General features: G+C 42.2%; 1 protein-coding gene across 1 annotated transcript in view; it reads left to right on the plus strand.

The window, feature by feature from the left end:
• The first annotated feature begins 225 nt into the window (after positions 1-225).
• The window catches only part of NLRX1 (NLR family member X1), a 56,492-nt gene continuing 39,669 nt past the window's right edge, over positions 226-17,048 (plus strand). The window contains exon 1 of the mRNA XM_053691355.1: positions 226-370. The gene's annotated coding sequence lies outside the window, so the exon portion shown is untranslated. The remainder of the gene's footprint in view (positions 371-17,048) is intronic.

A 17,048-nucleotide genomic window follows, 5' to 3' on the forward strand; every position in this document is an offset into this window, starting at 1 on the left:
CCTTCCTGTCTTATTCTCTCTTCCTCTTAGTTTTAAACTCTGTTGTCTGACTGTCTTTTTATCTTTAAACCTCTGTTCTCTCACTGTCATTTTCATTCTACCTCTCTGTCTTTTCTGCACCTACTTCTCCTTCATCTCTCTCTCTATAAAAATTGTACATGTGCCAGCCCTCTGCAGTTTTACTGCACTCCCACCTCACTTTTGGCTCGCCTTCTTGGTAGAGAACCATTAGTTTATCAGAGGACGGACTTGGCTAAGCTGTCAGGAAGTTCTTTGTAGAAACAGCTCAGCAACCAGAGACTTTGGGGGATGTGGGGCTGCCCTGTAACCTCATACAAGGACGCAATATTCGGACTCTAGTACACAACTGGTAATGGGCAGTGCATGAATATAACACACATCATGTCTGATGCAACTGTGCAACTCATTCCAGCACAGCGTCTAACAACGATCTATCTATAATCTATCGATCTGTCAGTTTGTCTCTCAGTCTATCTATCTCTCTATCTATCAGGCTATCTATCTTTCTGTCTGTCTGTTTATCTATCATCTGTCTATCTATCTATCTATCTATCTATCTATCTATCTATCTATCTATCTGTCTGTCTGTCTGTCTGTCTGTCTGTCTGTCTGTCTGTCTGTCTGTCTGTCTGTCTGTCTATCTATCTATCTATCTATCTGTCTGTCTGTCTGTCTGTCTGTCTGTCTGTCTATCTATCTATCTATCTATCTATCTATCTATCTATCTATCTATCTATCTATCTATGTGTCTGTCTATTTATCTATCATCTATCTATCAATCTATCTAGCTCTGTATGTCTGTCTATCCGCATATTGTGTCTGTTATATACATATACATTTCTGTATTTGTAGTTATACCGTTCAGTTACATCGTAGGCGTTTTGTACAGGAAATTTATCTTTTTTGGTTATTTTCAAAATGCTTCACTAACGCTTTTTAATTTTCTGAATCTGTATAGAGATAGCTTTGTTTGTGTTTCGTGTTTGCTGTAATGAAAAAGAACACATTTATTTTTTGGTATGTTTTGTGCAGCCTTGTTGGCAGCCCATTTCCCCTACATCTCAATTTGGGGCAACAGGAGGTTGGTGACACAGAAATGCAGCGGTGATATAGAGAACGTTCCACACAGCTGTGTATATCTTCAGAAACCTTGCTTGTTAAAGTGCTAAAAATATTTCTGTTCCTTCTACACACATAACTGAGCTGTCGTCTGTTAGGTTCATACTGTTTCTTGTTTGCTTCCTGCCTTTTCCAAACTTTGTTCTAATTTATTTTGCCCACAGTTTTACATTTTCACTATTTATTTATTGTTCTTCTTTCTCTAGATCTTTCCTTTCCTCTCACTCCTTAAAGTGACATAAAACAGGTTGAGATCTGTGCATATCCTAAAAGGGCTAATTAATTAAAGGGACAGTTTACTCAAAAAATGTCTCCCCTTTAATTTGTTCCCAATGATCCTCTTTACCTGCTGGAGTGTATTAAATTGTTTAGTATGGTATGGTATTTCCATTACCCTTATATTGGCATTTGAAATAGTTTATTTAGTCTGTGGTATCCCCACCCAGCCTGAAAAATATTGGCCTCAAGGCCAAGCTGTGTTAACACAGCCAGTAGAAGAAATTACACTCCTAGTGGGGTATAGAAGAGATAAGGTAATAAAATGTTTTTCATTGTTCTCTACAAGTATTAGTGATTGGTTTACGGACAAATATAAGATAAAGAAGCAGGTATATTTACACAATTTGATACAGCAATGAGATCTGATTATACCTACAAGCTCAACTCATTTTATTAGGTTGTGGCTTCAAAACACAAAATCAGCTAATTCATATACATAAATATGCTTTAACAAGCAAATCTCATACATTTTATACACTGCAGCTGGTAAAAAAAAGTAATTAGAAACATATTAAGGGAATTTTTTTATATAGTATACTGTCCCTTTAAAATAGTTTGCATAAAAAAATTGTTTTAAAATTGCTGGCAAGTATTTTAAAATAATTTTCAAAAATAAGCAAAATTAATTACATAGCTAATCTCCACCCACCCTTATCAGTGTTTAGACACAAGCATTGTATTTCAATTGAGTTCACAGCTTCTAGGTATGCTCCAGCAGATAATCCCTATGCATTTTTGTATTCTACCAAAGCAACAATAGATATAGATACAGCCATAAAAGGAAATGTGTGGGGGGAGTTAGAGCTTTAGAAACTAAAAAGAAAGGGTTAAGTACGTATTATTATATTTTGTCTCTATCCCAACTTGTTTTATGTCCCTTTAACTTTCCCCACTTCTTCTACTCCATCTGCCTGTGTTTCCCCTCGCTCTCTCTACTTTCTATTGTCTCCCTTTAAACACCAGAGATCCCATCAGCCCAGCATTTTAGAGTTGGGAGCTCTGTCCTACTGTCCCTTCCTCTGCTTCACTTTACCCATTTATTTCTCAGAAACAGCTGACTCTGCCCATGAACTGCCCGACCATGACCACAGACATTCAGACTCTTCCCTCAACTACTCATTCATGGCCAGAGATGGTGCCACTGATCACCTGACCATGACAGACATCAAAACTAACTGTGTCACTGAACTGTTAATGTATTAATAAGAGTAGGACAAGACAAATATGCTGGTCCACAAAAAGCAAGATTATTCAGCACTCTTTTACAAAGTCTTTATTATACAAAATAGAAAAAGAAAAAGTATATATATATATCACTAAATTACAGCATGGAAAGTGCAAAATAGCCACACATAGTACTAAGACACAAACAAAAGCCACTGAACTTCCCAACCATGCCAACAGACCTCCTGACTACACCCTGAACTACCCAATCATAACCACTAACTGCCTGATTCCACCCTGTTGATACGTCTCAGTAGTGTCCTCCAGTAATGTTGGTGTATTTATCAGCACAATTGCCACCAACATGTTACGTATTGTAATTATGAATATTTATAATAAATAGCAGTATAAAATTATTGTCAGCAATATCTCCAATTAATATAGCAGAATCTTGTCAATACACTTCAGTAAAATGCTAAATCTCTGTAGTGTACCCCAAAATAAACACTATTGACTGAGATATCTATACATTTGGCAACAAAATTATTATTAAAAAATAATATTTAATCTCAATATATAATATTCCTAAATTCTGATCAGTTAATCTTTATATACACTTTGATTATATTTATGTAGCAACTGAACATCACCTATGACCAGTTATATCTATCAATTGATCAACACAACTTTAAAATATTAAGCAGGCCATAGATATATTTACATTAATTACTATTCAATAGATATTGTCTATTATCCTGTAAATGGAAGAAATATTGCTATAAATTAACCTTAACCCAAAATAAATTAAACACCAGATATTAACATTAAACTTAAAAGACAATTTGTAATTAGCCAGCAACACTAGCCCAATGCCAACATATGGATTACTAACTTACAATGCTTAATTAACAGCAGCCAGAGATTTCACAACAATAATAAATGCAATTTTTAAAATATATCACAGTAGCTCCAACAAATTAATAAATATTTATGCCTGACCCTTTTCTCAATAATAATTGCCTTAGCGCTAGTATATTTAATATATGAAATACACTGTTCTATATAATACTAGCGTTGCAACTATAAAGTACCTCTTTAAATACCAGCTTCAATTAAACCACAGCAATAAAGAATATCTTTGCTTTAAAATATTAAAAAATAAAACATCAAAACGCTTAATACATTACCAGTAACCAATATTTCAGAGTTCAATATTCAAGATATTTCTTATGGTCATACGCGAAGGTATCACTATATTGCAAGGGTACAGGTCAAAGAGTATCTCTCTTGTCCAAAGATAGTTTTCCAGTCAAGAATCAGAGAAAAGTAGGTCCCAAACGTGTGTATCTCTCTTTCACAAAGTGAGTCTGTCTTCTTTTTTTGCATAGTGGCAGCTTATATCAGCGATAAGCCTCTCCTTCATTCTCTAATAATTCCATATAGAATCTGGATACACTCTTTGAGCCAGAGCTCACCTCTCATAGGTTACTTGAAATGTAGCTCTCTTAATAGCCAAAACTTTTGGCTGTAGTACTGGTTTTAGCCCATCGGGGGAACAACAACAGGAATGGGAATGAGACATGTATATTAAAATATTGTGTTTCTCAATTATATATATATATATATATATATATATATATATATATATATATATATATATATATATTTATAAAATATCTATTTAATGCACTCATAATTTCCTAGCTTTAATAAACTATATGTTCAATACATGGTCCATCTAATCTAACTGAGCAAATATTTACAAGTCCAAACATGGGTATATTTAGAATATATATATATATATATATATACATATGATATATATTTCCTACTATTTTATATCGTAATATTGTCTGTAAGTAGCAGTCTGATATGATTAATCATATAGCCATATTAATAAGTAATTATATTCTTAATTATTTGTTCTTCATAGAATCAAAGCATTTAATATCCTGGTATTACATTGCATTATTGAGCATATCTCTATATTCCATACATACCTGCAATAGAATTCTGTAGCAATGAAATCATGACAGCTATATATGAGCATTATAATCATTGACTATTCAATATATATATATATATATATATATATATATATATATATATATATATAATAGCTTTGTGGATGGAGGGCACTCACAGGACTTATTGAAAAAGTAAATATGCAACTTTTATTTTATTCAACGTGCATCGCCGGGTTCCCAATGAAGGAATCGGAGATGATCATTGGGAGCCCGGCGATGCACGTTGAAGTATGATGTGCTGTTTACACTGAAGATGATAAAAATGGTCTTGAAGAAGGACCTTGAATGGGCCGAAACGTCGACACTTTTTTTATGTGAAGCTGATTCTGAAAATAAAAGTTGCATATTTACTTTTTCAATAAGTCCTGTGAGTGCCCTCCATCCACAAAGCTATCCTATACATGAATAAGAGGATTGCACCCAGGCTATGGTTACACTTGTGTGGAAGGAGTGCTAGGCCACCGGCTACATACTATATATATATATATATATATATATATATATATATATATATATATATATATTCCACTCCATCATGGCACATTTCTTAATAATTAAAAGTATGGACTCCTATCTATGATATATTAATAGGATTACTTATTAAATATGTATTTATTTTAAAACCTAATTTTCACACCAAATTCCTGAAACAAAGAAAAATCAATTTAGTTTTATTATGACACAGTCAAACATTTTAAATTCACCAATACAGCGACCCACTCAATACAGCAGACACTTATCTAATATAGATAAGTATAGTATATTAGGCATAAACATACAGTATATCCCCCAGACCAATATATATATATATATATATATATATATATATATATATATATATATAGTTATATAAAGATATTTTTAATACAATCTGAGTAATTTAACTATATGAACTTATGCACAAGTCATTTCATATGAGACTTAGCTTCCATATGCTGGCATTTGAGCTATCACTTTTCCAGACAAGGATTGTGTATTCAAGAGTTGCAGGAACTGCTTTCCTTAAAATCCTGAGCTTCAAACATGAGTCCAGACCTGCATCTGCTGTCCATAGGGGTTCTTGTTATCTAGGTAACAGGTTATCTCGTTTGAAAAGATCTAATCACATTAAGTGATGAGGTAAAGAATCTTTTGAAGCTTCTACTTTCTAGTTGGGGAACAAATGTTCTCTTTGTAGTTTTGGGATGTGTATTTGGTCAGAAAGAAGGAGGTTTGATTTCTGAGTCTAGCTTCAGAATCTTGACAAAATTTGCATTTGCATTTAGCAATGGTCTAAACATTTCATATAATATTGAAGTATTACCTATATTATATGTTGAGATATATATATATATATATATATATATATCTCAATTAAATATAACTGACAACCCTGAACTACTAGATCATACCCTCAGACATCTTGACTGTGCCACTAAACTGTCTGACCATGCCCACAGGCATAGTAACTGTGCCACTGATTGCCCCTACAATGCCCACAGACATCCTGGCTACACCCTGAACTAACAGGTCATTCCCACAAACAGCCTGTCTGCATTCTGAACTACCAGATCATGCCCTCAGACATCAAAAGTGGTCCATTGAAAATTGGCCACAACAGACATATTGACTGTGCCACTGATTGTCTGACCATGCCTGGGACATCGGCTATGCCACCAAACTATTGAACCATGCCCACAGACATCCTGACTAGGTCACTCACCTGCCTGACTTCTTGATTAAGCCCTTAAACTGCCTGATCATGTCAACTGACATTCTGACTCTGACCATGCACTGGGTATAGGGTAGAGAGCATAGATAAGCTAGACCATGCACTGGGGATAGGGAAGAGAGCATAGAGAAGCTAGACCACGCACTGGGTATAGAAGAGAGAGCATAGGGAAGCTAGACCATGCACTGGGGATAGGGAGAGAGCATAGAGAAGCTAGACCATGCACTAGGGATAGGGGAAAGAGCATACAGAAACTAGACCATGCACTGGGTATATAAGAGAGAGAGCATAGAGAAGCTAGACTATACACTAGGGATAGGGGAGAGAGCATAGAGAAGCTAGACCATACACTAGGGATAGGGGAAAGAGCATAGAGAAGCTAGACCACGCACTGGGTATAGAAGAGAGAGCATAGAGAAGCTAGACCATGCACTGGGTATAGAAGAGAGAGCATAGAGAAGCTAGACCATACACTAGGGATAGGGGAAAGAGCATAAAGAAGCTAGACCATGCACTGGGTATAGAAGTTAGACCATGCACTGGGGATATGGGAGAGAGCATAGATAAGCTAGACCATGCACTGGGGATAGGGGAGAGAGCATAGATAAGCTAGACCATGCACTGGGTATAGAAGAGAGAGCATAGAGAAGCTAGACCATGCACAGGGGATAGGGGAGAGAGCATAGAGAAGCTAGACCATGCACTGGGTATAGAAGAGAGAGCATAGAGAAGCTAGACCATGCACTGGGTATAAAAGAGAGAGCATAGAGAAGCTAGACCATGCACCGGGTATAGAAGAGAGAGCATAGAGAAGCTAGACCATGCACTGGGGACAGGGGAGAGAGCATAGAGAAGCTAGACCATGCACCGGGTATAGAAGAGAGAGCATAGAGAAGCTAGACCATGCACTGGGTATAGAAGAGAGAGCATAGAGAAGCTAGACCATGCACTGGGGATAGGGGAGAGAGCATAGAGAAGCTAGACCATGCACTGGGGATAGGGGAGAGAGCACAGAGAAGCTAGACCATGCACGGGGGATAGGGGAGAGAGCATAGAGAAGCTAGACCATGCACTGGGTATAGAAGAAAGAGCATAGAGAAGCTAGACCATGCACTGGGTATAGAAGAAAGAGCATAGAGAAGCTAGACCATGCACTGGGTATAGAAGAGAGAGCATAGAGAAGCTAAACCATGCACTGGGGATAGGGGAGAGAGCACAGAGAAGCTAGACCATGCACTGGGGATAGGGGAGAGAGCATAGAGAAGCTAGACCATGCACTGGGGATAGGGGAGAGAGCATAGAGAAGCTAGACCATGCACTGGGTATAGAAGAAAGAGCATAGAGAAGCTAGACCATGCACTAGGGATAGGGGAGAGAGCATAGAGAAGCTAGACCATGCACTGGGTATAGAAGAAAGAGCATAGAGAAGCTAGACCATGCACTGGGTATAGAAGAAAGAGCATAGAGAAGCTAGACCATACACTGGGTATAGGGGAGAGAGCATAGAGAAGCTAGACCATGCACTGGGTATAGGGTAGAGAGCATAGAGAAGCTAGACCATGCACTGGGTATCGAAGAGAGAGCATAGAGAAGCTAGACCATGCACTGGGGATAGGGGAGAGAGCATAAAGAAGCTAGACCATGCACTAGGGATAGGGAGAGAGCATAGAGAAGCTAGACCATGCACTGGGAATAGGGGAGAGAGCATAAAGAAGCTAGACCATGCACTGGGGATAGGGGAGAGAGCATAGAGAAGCTAGACCATAGACTGGGTATAGAAGAAAGAGCATAGAGAAGCTAGACCATGCACTGGGTATAGAAGAGAGAGCATAGAGAAGCTAGACCATGCACTGGGGATAGGGGAGAGAGCATAGAGAAGCTAGACCATAGACTGGGTATAGAAGAAAGAGCATATAGAAGCTAGACCAGGCACTGGGTATAGAAGAGAGAGCATAGAGAAGCTAGACCATGCACTGGGGATAGGGGAGAGAGCATAGAGAAGCTAGACCATGCACTAGGTATAGAAGAAAGAGCATAGAGAAGCTAGACCATGCACTGGGGATAGGGGAGAGAGCATAGAGAAGCTAGACCATGCACTGGGTATAGAAGAAAGAGCATAGAGAAGCTAGACCATGCACTGGGGATAGGGGAGAGAGCATAGAGAAGCTAGGCCATGCACTGGGGATAGAACAAAGAGCATAGAGAAGCTAGACCATGCACTGGGGATAGAACAAAGAGCATAGAGAAGCTAGACCATGCACTGGGGATAGGGGAGAGAGCATAGAGAAGCTAGACCATGCACTGGGTATAGAAGAAAGAGCATAGAAAAGCTAGACCATGCACTGGGTATAGCAGAAAGAGCATAGAAAAGCTAGACCATGCACTGGGAATAGGATAGAGAGCATAGAGAAGCTAGACCATGCAGTGGGTATAGAAGAAAGAGCATAGAGAAGCTAGATCATGCACTGGGTATAGAAGAAAGAGCATAGAGAAGCTAGACCATGCACTGGGTATAGAAGAGAGAGCATAGAGAAGATAGACCATACACTGGGTATAGGGGAAAGAGCATAGAGAAACTAGACCATGCACTGGTGATAGAAGAAAGAGCATAGGGAAGCTAGACCATGCACTGGGGATAGGGGAGAGAGCAAAGAGAAGCTAGACCATGCACTGGGGATAGAAGAAAGAGCATAGAGAAGCTAGACCATAGACTGGGTATAGAAGAAAGAGCATAGAGAAGCTAGACCATGCACAGGGGATAGAAGAAAGATCATAGAGAAGCTAGACCATGCACTGGGGATAGAAGAAAGAGCATAGAGAAGCTAGACCATGCACTGGGGATAGGGGAGAGAGCATAGATAAGCTAGACCATGCACTGGGGATAGGGGAGAGAGCATAGAGAAGCTAGACCATGCACCAGTTATAGAAGAGAGAACATAGAAAAGCTAGACCATGCACTGGGGATAGGGGAGAAAGCATAGAGAAGCTAGACCATGCACTGGGTATAGAAGAGAGAGCATAGAGAAGCTAGGCCATGCACTGGGGATAGGGGAGAGAGCATAGATAAGCTAGACCATGCACTGGGGATAGGGGAGAGAGCATAGAGAAGCTAGACCATGCACCAGTTATAGAAGAGAGAACATAGAGAAGCTAGACCATGCACTGGGTATAGGGGAGAGAGCATAGAAAAGCTAGACCATGCACTAGGGATAGGGAAAGATCATAGAGAAGCTAGACCGTGCACTAGGGATAGGGGAGAGAGCATATAGAAGCTAGACCATGCACTAGGGATAGGGAGAGAGCATAGAGAAGCTAGACCATGCACTAGGTATAGGGGAGAGAGCATATAGAAGCTAGACCATGCACTAGGGATAGGGAGAGAGCATAGAGAAGCTAGACCATGCACTGGGGATAGGGTAGAGAGCATATAGAAGCTAGACCATGCACTAGGGATAGGGAGAGAGCATAGAGAAGCTAGACCATGCACTAGGGATAGGGGAGAGAGCATAGAGAAGCTAGACCATGCACTAGGGATAGGGGAGATAGCATAGAGAAACTAGACCATGCACTAGGGATAGGGGAGAGAGCATAGAGAAGCTAGACCATGCACTAGGGATAGGGGAGAGAGCATAGAGAAGCTAGACCATGCACTAGGTATAGGGGAGAGAGCATAGAGAAGCTAGACCATGCACTAGGGATAGGGGAGAGAGCATAGAGAAGCTAGACCATGCACTAGGGATAGGGAAAGAGCATAGAGAAGCTAGACCATGCACTAGGTATAGGGAAGAGAGCATATAGAAGCTAGACCATGCACTAGGGATAGGGAGAGAGCATAGAGAAGCTAGACCATGCACTAGGGATAGGGAAAGAGCATAGAGAAGCTAAACCATTCACTAGGTATAGGGGAGAGAGCATAGAGAAGCTAGACCATGCACTAGGGATAGGGAGAGAGCATAGAGAAGCTAGACCATGCACTAGGGATAGAGAAAGAGCATAGAGAAGCTAGACCATGCACTAGGGATAGGGAAAGAGCATAGAGAAGCTAGACCATGCACTAGGTATAGGGGAGAGAGCATAGAGAATCTAGACCATGCACTAGGGATAGGGAGAGAGCATAGAGAAGCTAGACCATGCACTAGGGATAGGGAAAGAGCATAGAGAAGCTAGACCATGCACTAAGGATAGGGAGAGAGCATAGAGAAGCTAGACCATGCACTAGGGATAGGGAGAGAGCATAGAGAAGCTAGACCATGCACTAGGGATAGGGAGAGAGCATAGAGAAGCTAGACCATGCACTAGGGATAGGGGAGAGAGCATAGAGAAGCTAGACTATGCACTAGGGATAGGGGAGAGAGCATAGAGAAGCTAGACCATGCACTAGGGATAGGGGAGAGAGCATAGAGAAGCTAGACCATGCACTAGGGATAGGGAAAGAGCATAGAGAAGCTAGACCATGCACTAGGAATAGGGAAAGAGCATAGAGAAGCTAGACCATGCACTAGGGATAGGGAGAGAGCATACAGAAGCTAGACCATGCACTAGGGATAGGGAGAGAGCATAGAGAAGCTAGACCATGCACTAGGGATAGGGAGAGAGCATAGAGAAGCTAGACCATGCACTGGGTATATAAGAGAGAGAGCAATGAGAAGCTAGACCATGCAGTAGGGATAGGGAGAGAGCTTAGAGAAGCTAGACAATGCACTAGGGATAGGGAGAGAGCATAGAGAAGCTAGATCATGCACTAGGGATAGGGGAGAGAGCATAGAGAAGCTAGACCATGCACTAGGGATAGGGGAGAGAGCATAGAGAAGCTAGACCATGCACTAGGGATAGGGAAAGAGCATAGAGAAGCTAGACCATGCACTAGGGATAGGGAAAGAGCATAGAGAAGCTAGACCATGCACTGGGGATAGGGAGAGAGCATAGAGAAGCTAGACCATGCACTAGGGATAGGGAGAGAGCATAGAGAAGCTAGACCATGCACTAGGGATAGGGAGAGAGCATAGAGAAGCTAGACCATGCACTAGGGATAGGGAGAGAGCATAGAGAAGCTAGACCATGCACTAGGGATAGGGAAAGAGCATAGAGAAGCTAGACCATGCACTAGTTATAGGGGAGAGAGCATAGAGAAGCTAGACCATGCACTAGGTATAGGGGAGAGAGCATAGAGAAGCTAGACCATGCACTAGGGATAGGGAAAGAGCATAGAGAAGCTAGACCATGCACTAGGTATAGGGGAGAGAGCATAGAGAAGCTAGACCATGCACTAGGTATAGGGGAGAGAGCATAGAGAAGCTAGACCATGCACTAGGGATAGGGAGAGAGCATAGAGAAGCTAGACTGTGCACTAGGGATAGGGAGAGAGCATAGAGAAGCTAGACCATGCACTAGGGATAGGGAAAGAGCATAAAGAAGCTAGACCATGCACTAGGGATAGGGAGAGAGCATAGAAAAGCTAGACCATGCACTAGGGATAGGGAAAGAGCATAGAGAAGCTAGACCATGCACTAGTTATTGGGGAGAGAGCATAGAGAAGCTAGACCATGCACTAGGTATAGGGGAGAGAGCATAGAGAAGCTAGACCATGCACTAGGGATAGGGAAAGAGCATAGAGAAGCTAGACCATGCACTAGGTATAGGGGAGAGAGCATAGAGAAGCTAGACCATGCACTAGGTATAGGGGAGAGAGCATAGAGAAGCTAGACCATGCACTAGGGATAGGGAGAGAGCATAGAGAAGCTAGACTGTGCACTAGGGATAGGGAGAGAGCATAGAGAAGCTAGACCATGCACTAGGGATAGGGAAAGAGCATAAAGAAGCTAGACCGTGCACTAGGGATAGGGAGAGAGCATAGAAAAGCTAGACCATGCACTAGGGATAGGGAAAGAGCATAGAGAAGCTAGACCATGCACTAGGGATAGGGAAAGAGCATAGAGAAGCTAGACCATGCACTAGGGATAGGGAAAGAGCACAGAGAAGCTAGACAATACACTAGGGATAGGGAGAGAGCATAGAAAAGCTAGACCATGCACTAGGGATAGGGAAAGAGCATAGAGAAGCTAGACTATGCACTAGGGATAGGGGAGAGAGCATAGAGAAGCTAGACCATGCACTAGGGATAGGGGGAGAGCATAGAGAAGCTAGACCATGCACTAGGGATAGGGAAAGAGCATAGAGAAGCTAGACCATGCACTAGGGATAGGGGAGAGAGCATAGAGAAGCTAGACCATGCACTGCGGATAGGGGGGAGAGCATAGAGAAGCTAGACCATGCACTAGGGATAGGGAGAGAGCATAGAGAAGCTAGACCATGCACTAGGTATAGGGGAGAGAGCATAGAGAAGCTAGACCATGCACTAGGGATAGGGAAAGAGCATAGAGAAGCTAGACCATGCACTAGGGATAGGGAAAGAGCATAGAGAAGCTAGACCATGCACTAGGGATAGGGAAAGAGCATAGAGAAGCTAGACCATGCACTGGGTATAGGGAGAGAGCATAGAGAAGCTAGACCATGCATTAGGTATAGAAGAGAGAGCATAGAGAAGCTAGACCATGCACTAGGGATAGGGGAGAGAGCATAGAGAAGCTAGACCATGCACTAGGGATAGGGAAAGAGCATAGAGAAGCTAGACCATGCACTAGGGATAGGGAGAGAGCATAGTGACGCTAGACCATGCACTAGGGATAGGGGAGAGAGAATAGAGAAGCTAGACCATGCACTAGGGATAGGGAAAGAGCATAGAGAAGCTAGACCATGCACTAGGGATAGGGGAGAGAGCATAGAGAAGCTAGACCATGCACTAGGGATAGGGAGAGAGCATAGAGAAGCTAGACCATGCACTAGGGATAGGGAGAGAGCATAGAGAAGCTAGACCATGCACTAGGGATAGGGAAAGAGCATAGAGAAGCTAGACCATGCACTAGGGATAGGGAAAGAGCATAGAGAAGCTAGACCATGCACTAGGGATAGGGAAAGAGCATAGAGAAGCTAGACCATGCACTGGGGATAGGGGAGAGAGCATAGAGAAGCTAGACCATGCACTGGGGATAGGGGAGAGAGCATAGAGAAGCTAGACCATGCACTAGGTATAGGGGAGAGAGCATAGAGAAGCTAGACCATGCACTGGGGATAGGGAAAGAGCATAGAGAAGCTAGACCATGCACTAGGGATAGGGAAAGAGCATAGAGAAGCTAGACCATACACTAGGGATAGGGGAGAGAGCATAGAGAAGCTAGACCATGCACTAGGGATAGGGGAGAGAGCATAGAGAAGCTAGACCATACACTAGGTATAGGGGAGAGAGCATAGAGAAGCTAGACCATGCACTAGGGATAGGGGAGAGAGCATAGAGAAGCTAGACCATGCACTAGGGATAGGGGAGAGAGCATAGAGAAGCTAGACCATGCTCTAGGGATAGGGGAGAGAGCATAGAGAAGCTAGACCATGCACTAGGTATAGGGGAGAGAGCATAGAGAAGCTAGACCATGCACTAGGGATAGGGAGAGAGCATAGAGAAGCTAGACCATGCACTAGGGATAGGGAGAGAGCATAGAGAAGCTAGACCATGCACTAGGTATAGGGGAGAGAGCATAGAGAAGCTAGACCATGCACTAGGAATAAGGAGAGAGCATAGAGGAGCTAGACCATGCACTAGGAATAGGGAGAGAGCATAGAGAAGCTAGACCATGCACTAGGTATAGGGGAGAGAGCATAGAGAAGCTAGACCATGCACTAGGTATAGGGGAGAGTGCATAGAGAAGCTAGACCATGCACTAGGGATAGGGAGAGAGCATAGAGAAGCTAGACCATGCACTAGGGATAGGGAAAGAGCATAGAGAAGCTAGACCATGCACTAGGGATAGGGAAAGAGCATAGAGAAGCTAGACCATGCACTAGGTATAGGGAGAGAGCATAGAGAAGCTAGATCATGCACTAGGTATAGGGGAGAGAGCATAGAGAAGCTAGACCATGCACTGGGTATAGAAGAGAGAGCATAGAGAAGCTAGACCATGCACTGGGGATAGGGAGAGAGCATAGAGAAGCTAGACCATGCACTGGGGATAGGGAGAGAGCATAGAGAAGCTAGACCATGTACTAGGTATAGGGGAGAGAGCATAGGGAAGCTAGACCATGCACTTAGGGATAGGGAGAGAGCATAGAGAAGCTAGACCATGCACTAGGGATAGGGAGAGAGCATAGAGAAGCTAGACCATGCACTGGGGATAGGGAGAGAGCATAGAGAAGCTAGACCATGCACTAGGGATAGGGAAAGAGCATAGAGAAGCTAGACCATGCACAGAGTGAGATGGCAAATATTCATTTATATGTTTTTGGTGCTGCTATGGCAACATGGCCTGCGCGCCTATCACAAAAGATAATGCATAAACCTAGGCGGTCAACAAAAATAAGCAACTGAATTATCACTGTATCTATTACTGCTGTAAATCCATTGTGCAAAGGTGATATGATGAGTTTGCATTTTTTTTTTAATCATTTGATATGCCTACATGGTTAACAAAGTTAAAGGGACAGTGAGCACTAAAATTGTTATTGTTTAAAAAGATAGTCAATGCCTTTAATACCTATTCCCCAGCTTTGCACAACAAACATGGTTATATTAATATAACATTTAAACCTCTAAATGTCTGCCTGTTTCTTAGCCACTATAGACAGCCTCTTAATCACATGCTATTGTATTTGCTTTTCACAACAGGAGACTGCTAGTTCATGTGGGCCATATAGCTAACATTGTGCTCACGCCCGTGGAGTTATTTATGATTTAGCCCAACACAGTATTAAATGCATGTCAATAGATAATAAATAAAAAGTTATGTGATCAGGGGGCTGTCAGAAGATGCTTACAATAAAAATTCTGGTTTAGACTGTCCCTTTAAGATCATTTTTATTTTTTCAGTCCTGTGACTCTCTCTGATCCTTGTGTGCCTTCTACTTTAATATATTTTGTTCTTTCTTCATTCTCTTTATGACATGTTCCCCTTGCTGTATTTTTTTCTCATGCACAACAATTCTGTTTTTAGTCCATCCTTTCTATTTTCTAACACCTTTTAAATTATCATATTTTACTTCTATGTCAGTGGGTGCTCATTTTGTTTTTCTCCTGACAGTGGGTGTGGTTAAAAGCTCGCATCATTATAAACACCTGCTCCTGTGCAAGAACCGGCTCTTCCTAAACTCAGGGTGTGCTCACTTGCCTCTGATTGTAATGTATTGTAATAGCCAAATCCACACCCAGAGCAGGTCTGAGAGAGAACACACATATGCGATACTGATAGACTCACAGAGCATATCTCCCGAGTATGTGACAGTGAGTGACTGAAGGAGTCCCACTCAGGTATGTTTGTGTGTGACAGTGACTGAAGGAGTCTTACACAGGTATGTGTGTGACAGTGACTGAAGGAGTCTTACACAGATATGTGTGTGTGTGACAGTGACTGAAGGAGTCTTACACAGGTATGTGTGTGACAGTGACTGAAGGAGTCGTCTTACACAGGTATGTGTGTGTGACAGTGACTGAAGGAGTCTTACACAGGTATGTGTGTGACAGTGACTGAAGGAGTCTTACACAGGTATGTGTGTGACAGTGACTGAAGGAGTCGTCTTACACAGGTATGTGTGTGTGACAGTGACTGAAGGAGTCTTACACAGGTATGTGTGTGACAGTGACTGAAGGAGTCTTACACAGGTATGTTTGTGTGTGACAGTGACTGAAGGAGTCTTACACAGGTATGTGTGTGACAGTGACTGAAGGAGTCGTCTTACACAGGTATGTGTGTGTGACAGTGACTGAAGGAGTCTTACACAGGTATGTGTGTGACAGTGACTGAAGGAGTCTTACACAGGTATGTGTGTGACAGTGACTGAAGGAGTCGTCTTACACAGGTATGTTTGTGTGTGACAGTGACTGAAGGAGTCTTACACAGGTATGTGTGTGTGTGACAGTGACTGAAGGAGTCTTACACAGGTATGTGTGTGACAGTGACTGAAGGAGTCTTACACAGGTATGTGTGTGTGACAGTGACTGAAGGAGTCTTACACAGGTATGTGTGTGACAGTGACTGAAGGAGTCTTACACAGGTATGTGTGTGACAGTGACTGAAGGAGTCTTACACAGGTATGTTTGTGTGTGACAGTGACTGAAGGAGTCTTACACAGGTATGTGTGTGTGTGACAGTGACTGAAGGAGTCTTACACAGGTATGTGTGTGACAGTGACTGAAGGAGTCTTACACAGGTATGTGTGTGTGACAGTGACTGAAGGAGTCTTACACAGGTATGTGTGTGACAGTGACTGAAGGAGTCGTCTTACACAGGTATGTGTGTGACAGTGACTGAAGGAGTCGTCTTACACAGGTATGTGTGTGACAGTGACTGAAGGAGTCTTACACAGGTGTGTGTGACAGTGAGTGACTGAAGGAGTCCCACTCAGGTATGTTTGTGTGTTACAGTGACTGAAGGAGTCTTACACAGATATGTTTGTGTGTGACAGTGACTGAAGGAGTCTTACACAGGTATGTGTGTGTGTGACAGTGACTGAAGGAGTCTTACACAGGTATGTGTGTGTGTGACAGTGACTGAAGGAGTCTTACACAGGTGTGTGTGTGACAGTGACTGAGTCCTACTAAGCTATGTTTGTGTGTAAGACTAAGACTAAGAGAGTCCCATTCAGGTGTGTTTATGTGACAGTGAAAGTCTGAGGGAGCACATCTC

This window comes from Bombina bombina, chromosome 8, assembly GCF_027579735.1.
Source record: "Bombina bombina isolate aBomBom1 chromosome 8, aBomBom1.pri, whole genome shotgun sequence".
In the NCBI taxonomy this organism is placed as follows: Eukaryota; Metazoa; Chordata; class Amphibia; order Anura; family Bombinatoridae; genus Bombina; species Bombina bombina.